This window comes from Elaeis guineensis, chromosome 13 (genome assembly GCF_000442705.2).
Source record: "Elaeis guineensis isolate ETL-2024a chromosome 13, EG11, whole genome shotgun sequence".
Lineage (NCBI taxonomy): Eukaryota > Viridiplantae > Streptophyta > Magnoliopsida > Arecales > Arecaceae > Elaeis > Elaeis guineensis.
In genome coordinates this window covers 66,734,384-66,748,308 of record NC_026005.2, presented here as the reverse complement: position 1 = coordinate 66,748,308, position 13,925 = coordinate 66,734,384, and the positions used below count along the sequence as shown (strand labels likewise).

At 34.1% G+C, this 13,925-nt stretch overlaps 1 pseudogene; it reads left to right on the top strand.

Annotated features, from left to right (window-relative positions):
* The first annotated feature begins 12,151 nt into the window (after nt 1-12,151).
* On the top strand, nt 12,152-13,616 carry LOC140853144 (3-oxo-Delta(4,5)-steroid 5-beta-reductase-like; annotated as a pseudogene).
* Nucleotides 13,617-13,925: the final 309 nt, after the last annotated feature.

Below are 13,925 nucleotides of genomic sequence, written 5' to 3'. Positions count from 1 at the left end.
GAGCACGATTCGGATGATATCATCAGGGTTGACAGTTTAACCCTGAGTCGTCCTAAACACAGGGGTCAAAAGGGATGAATTATACGGTAACCATATTCACGTAGGTTCTGAATGTTGCGATTGTGATTATTCGACCTATCTGGTCGTCGGGTACCATTGCTAGATGGTCACTTCGATTAGTACAGAAATTGGTTCCTGTGCTACCGGTTTAGGTTCGAACCTGCGGGGTCACACACATTAGAGGTTCCTTTCTGATCTGATGGCTGATTATGAGTCTTATCTATCTGGGACTTTATGATTGAGAATTAGGATTCTCTAATCATGAGTTCCACACATTTTGGGTACCGGGGTCAAAATTTTAAATTTCAAATTTTGAATTTGAAATTTGAACTCTTTGATCAGGGTTTCATATCGATGGTCTCTGATGCCTGATTGCCCATCAGATTTGGACTCAATATTTATGAGAGATTTAATTAGTGATTTAATCACTAATTAACTCAATTTGATTGAGTAATTATTTTTGGATCAAGTCCAATTGAATTGGATTCAGTTTGGATTGACCCGATTAGGTTAAATGTTGACCTAATCGCTAAGGTGGTTTAGTCCCTGATTTGATCAGGGGTTAGGTTTAGTTAATTCTTGATTTGATTAGGATTTTATTGAGCCTAATTAAGCCTAATTATGTTGGATTTAATCTGGTCTAATTATGCTTAACCTATTTTAAACTAGGTTGGCTCAATTTGAATCAAACCACCTTGTTTTAAATTCCCTGCGACACCCAACTTTCTTGCACCCATTTGTATTCACGAGAAGAAACTTCTCGTGAAATTTTTCTCACGCAAAACCCTTCCCCACGCCCTCATTTGTGCACCATATGGATGGATAAAATAATTAGTTAGCCATTCAAATTCAAAGCATGTTTGAATTTGAATGGATAACTTATCACTTGCCCTTTCATCCTTATCCATTTTGTGCGCCACATTACTTACACGAGAAAAGGTTTCTCGTGAAACATTTTCCACGCACAAAGAGCCATGCCCCTTCTCTTCTCACGCCCAAAAGGATAGGGATAAGTTGGTTTTCGTTTGAATTCAAATTTGATTTGAATTCAAATGTGTAACCTCTTGTCTTTATCCTCTCACGCGGATAAGACACGTTCGACGTTGTTTTAAAAAGAGGAGAAAGGTGGACGTGCGTAGAAATTTTTAGGAGAGAAACTTTGGGGCGTGAGGAAGGCTTCTGCGCAAGGTGAAGGTCCAAAACCTTCCGAGAGAAAAAGAAAGAAAAGAGAGAAAATTGGGCGCAGGGTTTTTGGTGTGTACCCTAGGGTTTCTACCTAGGGTTCGGGAAGTGAGATTGGTGTGCCACGAGTGTCGTGAGTCCACCAAATTTCAGGGAGAGATTCATCAGCCTCTCAAGCAACTGTGCAGACAATCCAGAGCATCCAAGAAGTCGGCACACATCGATCGAAGGAGTTCGATCAACATCTGCCATCAAAAGGGTGAAATCATGAACTAGCATTCGTGAGGAGCTGATCAGACAGGAGCTTCGTGTGGATGATCCGCAGAGGCCAGATATTTGTGTGGCTGTGACGTGACGATCAGAGCCCCCCGACGGTGATCAGATTGCGGTGATCGACTCCGCAAAAGGTGATGTGTTCTGAACACAGTACTGTAAAACGTTTACTGATTCAAATTTGAATTTCAAATTTAAATGCATGTTGTTGTATCATATTTAGATCCTAGTGTAGGGTTAATTAGTATTAATTAATGAGATTAATTAATAATTCCGCTGTAAAATAGTAATTTTGAAAAAAATTTAAAATTACCATTTTGCCCCTGCACTAAATTTTCGCTTCAGGGGGTGGCCGACAGTTGGGAGAGACGGGGCTAGGGAGGGGGTGGCGGCGGGGAGGTGTTTGCATGGTGGGGAGGAAGGGAAGAGAGAAAGGAGGGGGAAAAAAGAAAAGAAAAAAAAGAGAAAAAAATAAAAAAATAAAAAAAATAAAATATTAATAAAATTATTTAATTTTTTGATTAATAAAAATAAAATCTAGATCACAATTCGAATTGGATCATGATCGGGATCCAGATCGAGATCCTGATTTGGATTGGGATCAAGATAGGGATCTGATCAAGATCTGAGTTGGGATCCGAGTCACGGGGGATTGGAGATGGCAGTGGCACTCGGGAGGTGGCTCGTGAGGGGTGTGTGACGGCACCGATATCGTGGGAGCAGGGGTCGCAGGCAAGTCTGGGTGGCGTGGAGTGTGTGACGGCATTGGCATCGTAGGAGTGGGGATCGTGGGGGCCGAGTCTGGGTGGCGTATGGTGTGTGACTGCACCGGCGCCAATGGGAGTGGGGTCGAATCCGAGCGGCATCAGGTGTGTGACGGGGTCAGCACCGTGGGAATGAGGGCCATGGGAGGCCGAGTTCGGAGATCGATTAGGAGAAAAATATTTAGAAAAAAATATTTTTTGATAATAAATATTTAAAAAATAAAAAATTATTTATTATTTTTAGATAAAAAATAATTTTAAAAAATAAAAAATCATCGACTCCTCAGGATTAGATTTTGTTATTATTATTTTACGTTAATATTATTTTGTATGCTCAACTACTTATAGTTTATTTTGTATTCGTTACATAAATTTTTTAGTATTACTGCTGAAATTTATAAATAATTTTTTGTTCCACTAGCATAATGCACATTGCTGTTGCTTATTATAATTTAATTATTTTATATACTATTTTATATATTTTTACTTATTATAATTAAATATAAAAAGTATTTCTATTTTAGAGAAAATTTTATTAAAATTTTTGATAAAAAATTTCAATGCAAAGTTACTCCATTTTGATAAATTAAATCCATCTTTGAATGTATTTCAGATATGGTAGTTAAATTACATTGAGCCGTAGATTTTTGTTCACAAGTCGATATCCCGTATTCAAATTTTTTAAAAAATAATAATCTTATTATTATTAATAGTTGATATTTTATTTATTATATGGTATTTAGTAGTTATCTGTCAACTGTTCTTCGAGTATATGGTGGATAGGATGCGTAGGCACCATATTCACATCATATACTTAGAAAACCATGAAGAGATACTGTAAAAATTTTTATAATAATGAGAAAATATTCACTAATAACAATAATAAGATTATTTCTTTTCTGAAAGAGATAGGGCCACACTTGTTATTAATGATTTGAAATGGATAGGATCATATATTTTTGCTTCATTAAATTGATGGAAAGAAATTTTTTGTGTTATTATTCAGTCTGTATTTTTTAATATATGCTATTTTGTATAAAATGATCTGTGTCCAGATTCAGATCGGGATTTCATCCAGAATTTGGATCATGATTCAATCCGAAATCCAGATCGGGATCTGGTTCAAACGAATACCACTGAAGATTTTTTTGTTGTTAATAATTTTCATGTTTGTTATTAGATGAATATCAATAAAAATTAGATGAATGCTAGAGATATTTTTTTGTCTGAATATTGAAAAGGAGTTCAAGATTTTATTGAGTTTACATGGCATAAGGCTGATAGTATTAGTTGGATAAAGTATCCATACAAGAGATGTATCAATATGGTATATCATCACATAACACCTGTTGAGGAGCATCTGCTACATTATAGTATAGATAAGAAGTATACTTATTGAATATGGCATCGGGAGGGTGATCCGAATGAAGTGGTGCACGATGATAACGATACTGAAGATGACAGTGACGCTGCTGAACCTGTCGAACATAGTGGTATAGAAAAATTCTTGGATGATTTATATCAGGATGCTTGTTTAAATGTATGTATGAGTACTACTGCATCTGAAGGCAATTTTGATCATGAACACAATATCCGGCTTGAGGTACAAGAGATTTTTGAATAGTTTGCAAAGCTTGTAAGGGATGCACCAGAGCCACTCTATCTAAATTGTACAAAGTTCTTCAAGTTAGAATTTTTTATAAAATTACTTTATATTAAAATCGTGAATCGATGGAGTCAGAAGTCATTTGATCAAAATTTGACATTGATTAAAATAGCTATTCTCGATGGAGAGATTTTTGAAATCATATTCTGAAGCAAAAATATACATGTGAGAATTAAGACTTGACTATATTCTTCTACATACCTGCAAAAATGACTGTATATTATTTTATAAGAATAATGAATTGGTAATTGAATGTCTGAAATATGGTGAGTCTAGATACAAAATCGATAATAAAAAAAGAAAGAAGATATCTTAAAAGATTTTGAGATATTTTTTATTGATTTCAAGACTTCAAAGATTGTATATGTCTATAAAGATAGCTGAAGAAATGAGATGGCATCATGAGCAATGGATTCTGGTGGAGAACAAACTTAGCCATTCGACCGACTCTGTAGTGTGAAAAGATTTTGATGTAAAGTATCCATACTTTGCAAGTGACCCGCACAATATCCGATTTGATCTAGTGATAATAGATTTAATCTCTTTGGCAATCTGAGTACCTCTTACAGCACGTGGCTTATGATGCTAGTTGTATATAATGTATCACCTTAGAAGTACATGAAAGAACTATTTATTTTTATGTTACTATTGATTCTGTATCCGAAAGCACCAAGTAATAAAATTGATGTATATCTACGATCTTTAATTGATGATCTGAAGGAGCTATGAAAAAATAAGATATAGACATATAATTTTGTGAGTCGAAATAATTTTAAGTTGCATACTTCGATTCTATGAACCATAAATAATTTTTTTGCATATGAAAACTTATCTGGATGGAGCATCAAAGGATATCGGACATGTCCAATATGCAATAAGGATGCATCCTCCTTACATTTAAAGTATGGATGAAAAATATGCTTTATGAGTCATCGACGATTTTTTTCTGACAATCATTTTTAGATGATCTATTATAACCAATATTTTGATGGTAAGTCCAATCGATGTCTGTCACTTAAGGAGTTAAATGGAACAAAAATTTTAGAATCTTTTTCGAACTACCGTATTGAAAGCAGCTACTACTTCTTTATAATCTAGATGTAATGCACATTGAGAAGAGTATTTGTGATAATATCATCGGTACTGTACTGAACATCTCAGAAAAAATAAAAGATGGTATAAAAGCTCATCTTGATTTACAAAAAATAAAAATTCGGTTGGAGTTGCATTTAGTTTATCGAGGTGATAGATTTTTTATGCTATCTGCATATTATTTGTTGTTTAGTGAGAAAAAAAAAATTTCTGTGGATGGTTCAAAATCATAAAATTTTCTTACGCATACGCTTCAAACATATTATGGTGTGTTGGGAACAACGACGGTAATATCTTTGACATGAAAAGTCATGACTCCCATGTGATGATGCAATATTTGCTTTCTGTGGTCATGCGTATTTATTTGGATGGTAATGTTCAAACTATATTGATTGAGTTGTGAGTGTTCTTCTGAGAACTGTATTGTCAAAAATTGAAGATTAACTTACTTGAGAGATTTGAGAAGGATATCTTACTCATTCTTTGTAAGTTAAAATTTTTTTTTCATCATTATTTTTTAATGTTATGGTGCATCTGACTGTTCATCTTTCAAAGAAAGCTCTTTTTACTGGATCGATACATTATCGGTGGATGTATTCTATTGAAAGGTAAAAAAATTATATGTATTTTGTCATATCATTATAAGATATAAATACCTTTCTAAAATTTAAATTTATTTTTATTTGTAGATTCTTGTGTATCCTAAAAAAATATGTGCGTAATAAAACACGGTCTGAAGGATTTATGGCGGAAGCATATGTAGCTACGGAATGTATCACATTTTGCTCGATATATTTTAATGATATCGAAATAACATTCAATCATACAGATCATAACACGGACCATGAATGGGTGATAATGAACCAACACTGTCTATATTTAAACAAACGGTTCGAGCCATTGGTACAAGGAGATATGAATTTATGGACATAAACGAGCTATCCAAACATACTTCTACGTTCTAAATAATTATGAAAAAATTGATGATTTCATTGAGTAAGTATAATCTTAGTATACTGTTCAATATTTTAAATAATTTTTTCTTGTTGATGTAAAATTAAAAAATTATGACTTATTGCAATGAGCATAAGAGTATACTATACAGAGAGAATAATACGGATGTTGATGATTGATATAAAAAAAAAATTTGTAAAATAGTTTGATGATCTTATAAGTTGCATTAGTAATACGTTACTTATAGTAATTATAAAAATTATTTTTGAAACCAACATAATTTTTTATGTTATGGTATAGATGAAATATAAGTATTTCAATAAAGAAGTGGGTGCGATCGATGAGTTGTATACTTTAGCATGTAGTCCCGATCGAAGGGTTAACCACTACGCATCCTATATCATTGGAGGAATGAGATTTCACACAAGTATGAGTTCAGTAATTTTGTATTCTTGTTTTAGTATGAATGGTGGGATATTAGTAATAAAAAGATCGATATTTATATCGATCTACACTTTATCAATGTAAATTTTGCACCAAAATGAACCATATATATTAGCAACTCAAGCAAAATAAGTAATATATTTGAAAGATCTAAAGTATTGAGATAATTGGCATATTGTATAAAAAATAACATCTAAAGATATATATGACATACCAATCCGATTAGATATAGATGAAAAAATTTGAATTTGCATGAAGAGGAAGTTTTTCAGCAAGAAGAACAAATATTAACCGAGCTTCTTATTGATGAAGAACTTGTAATGGCATCTTTGAATAGGACTGTTTTGTCGTCCAACAAAATTGAAGCTGATTTTGTATTTAATCTTGATGAATCAGAGAGTGACCATCAGTTCATAAATGATGATGAGATAGAAGACGACATATATGTCGATTATTATGATTTTGAAGAGGATCTACACATTGACGATCTATCAATGAGATGGGTTCGAGTGAGGCAAATCCTAGTGATATTATTATATTTTTATATAATAAAATTTAATTTTTTTATTTAGATAGCTATCATACTAATTATTTATTTATTATTATTTCAGATCAGTCTTCATCAGTAGTGAGGCGAGGGTGAGATCCATCAAAGAACCTTTCTCTAGAGCATTAGAGATGCAAGCACCCGGGACAGCATCTCCATATCGAGATACCATCCGATTACACCAGATCCATTAAGGGATAGTGCAAATCATGATAGATCGAGTTAGGCATCATATACCACAGCTATATCCTCATGATGCTTTTCGATTGACATCACATTGTACCGACTCAGAGAGATTTTCTACACCCACTTATAGATAAAATAAATTATACTGTGAATATTTAATTTGCATGGTATTCTTTTAATATTTGTTATTGACAGGATATATTTAACATCATTGATTTTGAGAAGGATTGCATGCGGTGAGCTGTGGATGCTCATTTATCTTTCATTTCAAAGATTATCGCCATCGCATCTATCAGCATTAGTACCATATAATATAGGATCATAGGATGGAGGCAGCGTGGCATCGATCCTATGACAGTATCACTACGGATGATTAGATTGTCATATATCAGCATTACGAGGATCCGACATATTAGGTTACACATCTAAACTTTTTTTTTAGAGTTCAACGATTGAATCATTTATTTTTAAATTAAATTTGTTATCTATTAATTTGACTGGTAACTATACAGAGACAACATATCCAGAACATCGCAAATCGGGTGAGATAGACCATACCATATTATGAGGGTTCGAGGTCGTTCACTCGTCACATGATATAGATGATAAATAATTTTTTATTAGTATATAATTCTCTAGCTATTTAAAAATTATTTAATTAATTATTCTCAAATTGCAGAGAGATGTTGAGAGTGATGAGCTTCTTGATAGGATCAATATCTACCAGCAGATCTACCAGCGACGGTCAGGAGAGTGGATGATAGGAAGCCAGGAGCTCATTGTAAGTTTTTTTAATTATTTTTTTCATTCACAGTCTGATTTTTAGTATGAAATTAGAATAGCTATAACTTTAATTTTCAGAACTATATGATAAATATCAGACCCTAGCCTATCTCTGAGGACTCGATCGCACCCACAGATGATAAGATATGTGATCAAGTGCTTGGTATGAGATCTTATTATGTTAGAGGCTATGGTATGGGATCATTACTCCCTCATCCTCACGCTTATCTAGGACTGACATCCATTCTGCCTGTGATACTCGATTGGGGGAGGTGCAGAGACAGGGACTGAGAATCGACAGTGGACTGAGCAGTGAACTAATGAGTTGGTTGCACGCATCGATGGGTATCAGCTGCTCCAAATCTAGATGATGGAGTGGATGGCATCGATGGAGCAGATGATATAGTTGATGAGGCAGCAGCAGATCGGTTCGAGCTTTTTCAAGCGCTCTATCTCTCCAGCTCGTTCTCTTTCTGTCGATGCCAACATTTGACGATCTTTTTATGTAGTTTTTTATTTTTATTTCAAATATCTTATAATTTTAATTTAATATAATAAAATAATAAAATTTATTTATGAGTTTATTATGTAAATTTTTAATTTTTAATTTATAAAAAATATTATAAATATAAATTAAAGATATATATTAATAAATTATTTTTTTAAAAAAATATATAAATTATTAGCGACATAATTATCTTTGATGAAATATTGGTCAAAAAAATATATTAGTGATAAAAATTGATCATAAATAAAATTTTTAATAAATTAAAAAATATTAAAATTTTATATTAAATTAATAATGATGAAAATATTCTAATTATGAATAATTGATACTTTATTAGTGACAAAAATTTCCATTGGAAATTACTATATTTACGATGTAAGCTTTACATCACTAATATTATTTAAATTTAATTTTTAAAAAAATTATAATTAAATTAATAGCGATGAAAATTTTTTATTGCTAATAATTATATTTATGATGAAAAATTTACATCGCTAATATTTTTATAAATTTAATTTTTATAAAATTTTTTAATTAAATTAATAGTGATGAATTATTTTCATCATAAATAATCATATTTGTGACAAAAAAATTTCATCACTATAAATTTTTAAAAATTTATTTTTCATAAAATTTTTTAATTAAATTAATAGTGATGAAAGTATTTTCATCACTATTATTTTGTTATTTATTAGCGACGTTAAATTTTGTGGTAAATATTTTTTTATGATTAAAATTTTTCATCATAAATAATTTTTAAAAAATTATTTTTTTAATGATGAAAAGTTTTCATCGATAATATCTATTATTTGTGATGAATTTTTTTTCATTATAAAATATTATCAATAATATGATTATTTGTGACTAACTATTAGCGATGAAAATTACATCACTAATAGTTATTAGCTATGAAAATATGTAATTATCGATGAATTTTTTTTGCACTAATAATCTATTTTATTGTAGTGCTACTTTCTTAGGTATCATATACCCAGGCATCAGCTTCTAAGAAAAAAACATTCCAATCATGAAACATTTTTTCCACAAACAAAATGAGTCCAAATGTATGAAATAAAGACTGTTATAATGTTATAAGTATCTATTGGAACATTATAATTGAAATCAATGCAATTGTTATAATGCTGTAATACTTTTGGACCTATTATATTTTATTAAAAACAAGAAAAAAATAACATATGACTTAGCAATATAATGATATGTTATAATATAAATAGATATTGTTATTTTTCCTTTTAAGTTTTCAATTTTTATTTCCTTCTAGAATAAATCATGGAATGTGAAAGTAATATATTTCTCAAGTGAATAATAATTAAAAAAATAATGCTATTCATTTTTTAATTATTACTATTATTTTTTAGTATAATATCTCATGATAATAATTATTTTAATATTTAAGATTTTGAAAGCCAACTTGGTTCTCTTCTCTTTTTGTTGAGTAATGATAAAAGATTTTGAAAACAAATGGTAAGAGAGTAATAAATTTGTTTTTATAAAATTGAATAATGATTTTGATAAGTTTGTTAATTGTAATATAAAAGTGGTTACTAAAACATTATTTTTTTAATACTATTAGAGGATCAAAAACTATTATTTTATCCTTCTTTTTTTCTAGAGAAATTATTTTTTTATAAGACTGATAATTCTCACTACTTTAGCATGAATACATCTAATAAAATCAAAAAACAAACTATCTCTAAAAGCTCGGAGTAACCATAATATCAATCAATATAATGTCAATAGAGTTCTTAGTGACATAAGAAGCTATATAATCAATAGACTCATTTGCCTTGTGGTAGACATGCTTGGAAAGAAAAAAAAGAGATCCCCTCTTTTATTGTCAACCAAATGTCTCATAGGAGAGGATGAGTATCAAAACTCGTGTTGTATTTGGGTCCATCCAATTACAGTTTAATCACCCTTCATCAAGATGGAGTGGGCTCTTAGATTGTGACGGGTATAGATAATATCCGCCCAAGCAATCCTTAACTTCACTTTCACAACAATAATATTATATATCATTGATCAATCTGTTGCAACGAACTTGAAATTTGAAAAAAAAATATTTAAATCAAGTTTACTCTATCATTTTTAGACCAGTTCAACTAAAGCTCGACATGCTAACATGTATTGATAGAGGGAAGGAAAATGGTCGATGAAAAAAGAGGAAAGGAATCCAATCACAATTTCGGACCATTGGATCCAAATTGCACGAGTAAGAGAGGAACCTATCTGGACCTGCAAATCAAAATATCTATCTTCTCCTAACTTCACGATTTTTATCTCTCCAACAACCATTTCTATTTAGGGATGGGAGAAAGGGTGACGATGAATATGAAGATAGAGAAGGGGTGACACCGCCGTATGTTGGAGTACTCGACTGCATGCTGAAGATGGTGAATGCGGAGGGACTGATGGTGCTCTACATGGGCGTCATCCCTGCCATCTCTCGAGGTTTTTGATCACCATCTGATATCGATTGGGTGGAACATCTTTGATCGCACACCTAAAGCCTTTGGCATCGTCATAGATCCTTAGAGAAGGAGCGGATGGATATGTGCCATTCTTTACCCTCGTGGTGAGCTCATGGCTCGGTACATCACCGATCTTTTTCTCTCTGTTGCTTTCGGTTCAAGCTTTGTTTGATGCCAGGATAAATTGGAAAGAAAAAAAATAATAATCCAAAATATTCTATATGATGCAAATCATAGCCATATAATTACTATAAGTGAAATATCATATCTATCATAAAATTTATAATATTTTGTATGAGATAAATCACGATCGTATAATTATTATTAGGTGAAATATTGGATCCACCATCCTATTCTAGGAAGGAGATTAATAGAGGCCAACGAAATGGAAGATACAATGGGTAGATATTTCTTTGCAAAGCATTTATACGCGACAAATAGTTGGAACAAGACATGGGTGCTTCGCTGGTTGATTTAGTTCCTCAATTTTCATGGATGATTTTTTTCTTCAAAATAATATTATGATAGGCCTGATTCAACGAGTAATTTTTTTTAATCCATCCACTATCCGATTTTAGAAAGAAAATAAACAAAGGCCAAGCCAACGAAAAAGATGATGGATAGATATTTTTAAGAATGAAAGTGGTATTGATATTATCCATCCAAATTTGTTTTCATATCCGAATCAATCTGAATACAATAGAAATTTGAGGATCCAACTAATATCCATATCCATCAAAGAAAAATAAATATAGATATGGATAGATAACTATTCGATCTGTATTTGAATATCTGAATCTTCATAAAATTTTATAAAATTTATATAATTATTATTAATTTTTTTAAAAAAATATGCAACTATATAAACATGTTATTGGCTTGATTTATCATCTATTTAATAATATTTTTAATTCTGTAACTATAAAATTTAATTATATAAATAATATTTATAATTATATTTATATTTTTAATATCTGAATTATATTTACGTCTGTTTGAAATAAATATGAATATAAATTTTTATATTATATTTATATTTATATTTATCAAATAAAATATAAATGAATATAAATGTGATGATGTTCGAATATTAGACTCGGTTTCAGCGCCAGATGGTCCGGTGCAAAGCATCTAAACGCAACAAAGATGGAACAAGACGTGATGCTGTGCTGGGTTGGCCCTGGGGTGATGTTACGGCGCTTGCCGCCCTTTGCCGGCCTTTTTTTTTTTTCCCTCTCAGCGGCGGCACAAACCCGCACCACCCTCGCCCTCCTCGTGTCTATCCTATAAATCTCAGCTCTCCCACCACTCTGGTGTATTTAAACCAACCCATAATAAACGGAGTCATGAGCTGGTGGTGGGCCGGGGACGTGGGCGCCGCTGAGAAGAAGATCGATGAAGACTCTGGCAGTGGCGGCGCCGCCTCCAATTTCCAGAGCGTCGGTCTGGTGATCGGTGTCACCGGCATCGTCGGCAACAGCCTCGCCGAGATCCTCCCCCTCTCCGACACCCCCGGTGGCCCCTGGAAGGTCTCCGACGTGTCGCGCCGCCCCCGCTCCGTCTCTTTCCGTTCCCTTACCTAGGGCCTCCCCGTCGAACACATCCAGTGCGATGTGCCCGACCCCGACGATGCCTTCGCGAAGCTCTCTCGCCTCACCGACGTCACCCACGTCTTCTACGTCGCGTGGGTGAACCGCATCGTCGAGGCCGAGAACCGGGAGGTCAATTCGGCCATGCTCCGCAACGTTCTCGCCGCCGTCCTCTCCAATGCCCCCAGTCTCCGGCACGTGTGCCTCCAGACCGGCCGCAAGCACTACCTCGGCTCGTTCGAGTCCTTGGGCAGGGTAAAGCACCATAAGCCCCCATTCCGCGAGGATCTTTCGCGGCTTGACTGTCCCAACTTTTACTACGACCTCGAGGACATCCTCTTCGAGGAGATAGCGAAGAGGGATGGGACCGGGACGTGGTCGATCCACCGCCCGACGACCATCTTCGGCTTCTCCACGTATAGCCTCATGAATTTGGTGGGGAGTCTTTGTGCTTATGCCGCAATTTGCTGGCGGGAAGGGCCCCGTTGAAATGGCCGGGGAGCCGGGTAGTTTGGGAGGATTTCAGCGATGCCTCCGATGCTGACATGATCGCCGAGCACCAGATCTGGGCGGCGATCGATCCGTATGCCAAGAATGAGGCCTTCAATTGTAGCAACGGGGATTTGTTAAAATGGAAGCATTTGTGGCCGTTGCTGGCGAGGGAGCTCGGGGTGGAGTGGGTCGGGTAGGAGGGAGAGGAGCAGCGGTTCAAGCTGGTGGATGCGATGAAGGAGAAGGAAGGGCTGTGGGAGGAGATCGTGGCGGAGCATGAGCTTGCGCCCACCAGACTGGAGGAGGTGGGGTACTGGTGGTTTGTTGATGCTGTTTTCGGCGTGGAGGAGGTGCATCTGGACAGCATGAACAAGAGCAAGGAGCATGGGTTCTTGGGGTTCCGAAACACGGTATCTTCTTTCATCTCTTGGATTGATAAGATGAGGGCTCACAAGATTGTTCCTTCTTTTATGCATACCTTTTTTCTATCATTTAGAGTAATATTTGAATTCACCTTGCTTGCTTGGTTTGCCTTTTGTTTTCATTCACGAAGGACTGGTTGTATGATTTTTATGTCTTGTTAAGTGATGGAATGAAAATAAGGATGCATGTTCTCAGCTGTGCTATTATTGTTGTGGTGTTTTGTTGGCTTTAGAGAAATTTATTTGTCTTAACCAAGGTAAAGATGTTTGTGATGTTAAATCAATAACTAGCAACACCTTGTTGTTAGATCAATTATTATATCAAATGGGACACTTTTGGCTTTTTTTTCAGCTGCTTCGGGCATGTCTGCATCCTGACCGTTTTGTCCTTTAATGTCTCCACGTGGATGGGTTGAGAAAAGGATGGAAGAATAAAGTGCAAGGAATTAGCAGAGTGCTGATCTCCTGATT